This window comes from Phyllostomus hastatus, unplaced genomic scaffold (assembly GCF_019186645.2).
Source record: "Phyllostomus hastatus isolate PE091 unplaced genomic scaffold, TTU_PhHast_1.1 phas_scaffold_585, whole genome shotgun sequence".
NCBI classification, from domain to species: domain Eukaryota; kingdom Metazoa; phylum Chordata; class Mammalia; order Chiroptera; family Phyllostomidae; genus Phyllostomus; species Phyllostomus hastatus.
Genome location: NW_025334037.1, coordinates 14,336,051 through 14,340,319, shown reverse-complemented (window position 1 = coordinate 14,340,319; position 4,269 = coordinate 14,336,051).

Here is a 4,269-nt window from a genome sequence, read left to right as displayed (position 1 = left end):
CTCTTTGGTGCTCTGTGACACCATTACACATTAATAATATTCTTAACCACAGTAGCTAGAAGTAGTGGGGACTTACTGTGTTCCAAACACCATGGACAGCCCACTGTGAGCATAGCCCACAGAATTCATCCAACACCTCCACAGGGCAGATGCTATTATAGTCATTTTACTGGTGACTTTTTGTCTGTATAATTTGTTAAAACACTGTTACCCAGCTCTTCAGATGTGACAGAAAACATTCTTGAAAGTCATCATAAGTATTATGCCTCACTCATTAATTTCTGCTTAATTTTCATAAAACATATTTCATTTATGCAGTACCTAGTTTAGACATGTTATAAGCTAGGAACTCCACTGTATTATTTTTCTGGGTCTACAGAGATCATTAGTGTATTTTCCCTATCCTCAGCCAATTGTATAGGAGGGAAGGCAAAAGTTTACAACAAATTATTGATTAATAAATTCATCATTAGAAATATTTATAAGTTATAGATTCAGCAGAGGAGGAAACGTAGGTGAGGGATTAAGGATATCAAAGAAGACTCTCTGGATGAGCTCATATATGAATTAAAAGTTAAAGGACAAAAAGAGTTCATCATATTAGCAAAAGGGAAAGACATCCCACAGAGAGCAAGCAACGTGTGCAAGGACATAGAAGCATAAGAGCATTTGACATACATGACATAAACAAGAACCTGTCACCTCACATATACACTGGCCAAAAGTTTGAAGTGGAGATAAGAAAAGGAAGGTGAGTATGTAATTGTGAAAGGCCAAGAAAGCAATGCTAAGGGGTTTAGACTTTATTCCAGAGGTAGTGAGCTTGTGTAGGGTCTTAAAGAGTCAGGAGATAAGACAGGCTTATGTTTTAGAAAGCTTACTTCAGTGAAATAATCACTATGTAAGTCCAAGCAAAAAAAAACAACATTGAAGCCTTGAAGTTTGTAGACTCAGGCCGTATGAAGTGAGAGATAAGGAAAAATTTCAGAGATATTTATGGGTCAAATTCAGGACTTTTTTTTTTTTATGTGGGAGGCAAGAGAGAGAAAAGAATTCAGGATGACTGAGGTTTCAGAGTTGGGGAGATGTATTACTCATGCCTACTCTTCTCCAGAATAATAGGCTAAACCAGAGGTTTCCTCCTGTCCGATAAAAGAAGTCCAGAGGGAGATGGTTTAGACTGATAGGGCTCTATTGGGTCAGTAGGAACCAGTGCCTCTCCTTTCTGCTTCATTCTCTTATTGTACAGTCACCTCAAAGTCACCTCTTGTTCCAGGATGGATGCTAGAGCTCCAGTCATCCTTCATTATGTCATGAAGATGGAGGAACAACAGAAGCACAGAGACGGGTCCTTCCCAGCTGAATTCTGGGCAGTGCTGTGCCAGATAAAAATGGGATTTTTACTAAGGAGTCAGGAAGGGAGCAAAAATGGTTCCCAGGTTGGCAACTAGCAGTATATAGTTCATGAGACTGGGTGAAAGCAGATGCCACAAATAGAAAACTCAGGGAAAATTTTTTGCAGAGCAGTGAAAAGAATTCAAGGCATAGGATCTAGTAAAAAGGCATGACTGGGGAGGCAGAAGCAGAATGAGAAAGAATGATGAAAAAGAAGCCCAAGAGGAGAGAAGGATCAAAAGTGCCAGATGTTATATTAAAACTAAAACAAACAAACAAACAAACAAACAAACAAGAAATGTCCATTGGATTTGGCAGGTGGAGGTCATCCTTGTTGGTTTTCTAAGCACTGGCTTCATTGGCAGTGTGGACGCAGATACAGACTACAATTGGTTAGAGCGTGAGTCAAAGATTAGAAAACAGAGGTGACTGTAGACCACACCTTTTAAAAATGTGGCAGATATGAGAGAAGGCTGTAGCTAAGAGAGAGGGTCCAGGGTTAGGTGAGTGTTTAAGGGTGACAGACACTTGAATGTGTTATTGAATGATGAGAAGGAACCAGCAGAAAAGAAGCTGAAGGTAAAGTGAGTCTTGATTTTGTCAGCAAGTCAGAATAGACATCATGAAATCGCAACAGCTAAAATTCAGGAGTGAATTCTAAAACCAAATTACTGAATTGCCATGCAATTAAAGAATTTGTAGATCTTTGAAACCATGTGAAAGAAGGAACCCTGGGTGCTAAACCAGCAGCAAAGATGACCTTTCTTCTGAGGCTTTCTGAACCCTGGAGATAGCAACTTTCTCTTTTGAGAGATACCTGGAATGTGGGGTTTAAGACATAACTCCGAGGACCTCCCCACGCAGCATTTCCAGTAGAAGAAACATGCATCAGTTTGCATCTCGAAAGTGCAAAGATTTTATACAAAAGTGAACAAGAAAGGAGGCTTGCCATGAAGGAGGCAGGAGAAAGCTTCCCTCTCTCAAGACTGGCATTGAGTGGAGGTGGGGAAGACCACCTGAGAATTTGTAAGTACACACTTATTTGCATAACACAAGTGAAGAATTTAATATTACAGTGGTGGTCCTTAACTGATGGTGTTTCCAAGTTACTGAGAAGAGAAAATATAATTTTTTTTCTGAAGGAAATAAGCCTCAAAAAATTGCCCCCAAAGTTCTAGGGAAAATTTGCAGTTCACAGTTAAAAATCATAAAATATATAAGGACAATATTCAAAACTTGCTCCCAGTGAAGATGGAGTAGCAGGGACATTATTTCTGTTAAGAAGAACAAGGTATGGAGGGGCTTGCCTTGCCAAGACTTAGGATTCCTTATAAAGCTATAATGATTAAGACATTGTATTGACCCACAGGTACACAAACAGATCCATGGATGAGAGTGGAGAGCCTAGAAACGAACCCACTCCTGCATGCAAGCTGCATTCATGCCGCAGTCACTGCAATCACTGAGGAAAAGATCAACCGTTCGTTCAATCAATGGTGCTGGCGTGATCCATGTGGATATGAAAAATAAAACTGGGAACCTACCTTGTACATTCTGAAAATCAGTTTTTGGTGGATGAAAGACTTAACTGTGAAAACATAAACATAGAGCTCTTAGACTATATAGTATAATAGAAGCTCGACACAGAAGGCATTTTTAAGGCTGTAAATGTACAAAATACAAATCACAAAAGGAAAGATTGATAAAATATTTCATGTAAGTTCAGTTCATCAAAGCACACAATAAAGTCAAGAGACGAGACATGAATTGGGAGATGATGCTTGTAACTTATTTCCAACAAAGGATCAGCACCTCAAAAATATGAAGAAATTTTATGAATATATGAGACATAGAATCTAAATAGAAAAGTGGCCAAAATACATGGACAAGCCTTTCATGGAGGAGGAAACACAAATGGCCCATAAACTTAAGAAAATATGCTCCGTCTCATTAGTAACCATGGAAATGCAAATTCAAACTAAGAGCTGTCATGTAATATCAACAAACTGGAAAAAAATTAAAAGTAACGTTTGTCATCAAGTTATCAAGGACTCAGAGCAATGCAACTTACATGTCCTGCTGTAGGCATAGACATTGGGAGTGCAGCACTGGACATGCTTTATCGTTACCTGGGCGAGTTAAGACATGAACATACTTTGCAACCCAGCAATATTACTCCTAGGTATGTGTCCTAGAGAAGTTTGGATTTTTCTTAATTGAGTGAAGCAGCTTTTTAAAAAAAAAGTTGTAAATGGGAACAGGGTATGATAGAATTAAAAGAACAGAATAGAAATGGAAAATATCAGCAGACATTGCTGATAGTAAGGTTATATATTTTTTGTTAATTTTTTGGATTGCTAATAGTATGGTTTTATATGGTTCAGTTACACATTTTGAGTTGTAAAATGTGCATAATGGCATTGCTTATAATAACAAAAACCTGGAAACAGCTCAAATATCCCACAGCAGTTACATGATAAATTGTGGATTAGTCATGTAATAGAATATTCTATAGAAATAAGAGTGAAGGAAACTTGTGGCTTGTGAAATGAAATACTCAACAGAAGGAACTTACTGCTATATATATATATATACCCAAAATGGTTAAATCTAAAAAGCACACTATTGAATAAAAGAAGTGAGTCAATATAAATCAGTATGACTTATTTACATAAAATGTAAAATTAAGCAAAACTAAGTAATATGTTCCCTAAATCTGTGTACATAGGCATTAAAACTATAAAGACAGGCCAGCGCCTACTCTTGAGTGGGAGGGAGGGACCATGGACATGTATACAAAGTGTGTTTGAAGGTGCCAGCAGTGCCCTATCCGCCTGGGTGATGGGCACACACGTGCTTGTATTTTCACTATTA